Source organism: Cariama cristata, unplaced genomic scaffold, assembly GCF_000690535.1.
Source record: "Cariama cristata isolate BGI_N322 unplaced genomic scaffold, ASM69053v1 scaffold19899, whole genome shotgun sequence".
In the NCBI taxonomy this organism is placed as follows: Eukaryota; Metazoa; Chordata; class Aves; order Cariamiformes; family Cariamidae; genus Cariama; species Cariama cristata.
The window spans coordinates 5732-5959 of NW_009637647.1; positions in this window are offsets into that span (position 1 = coordinate 5732).

A 228-nucleotide genomic window follows, 5' to 3' on the forward strand; every position below is an offset into this window, starting at 1 on the left:
GTGTCCCTGGGTCTAAAACTCACTTACTAAAATTTCCAGGTCCTTCAAACAGGGCCTCCAGCCTGCAAAAATGAGCTTCTGTCTCCCCAAGGCTATGCTGGAAATTCCAGAGCTAGATGGGAATAAAGCAAGCAAGTGGTCACTTTTAATACATCCCACCTGCTGTCTCAGCAGGCTAAGGCATGAGCCCTGCCCGCTGGAGAAGGCAGGAGGGAAGAGCCTGCTGAA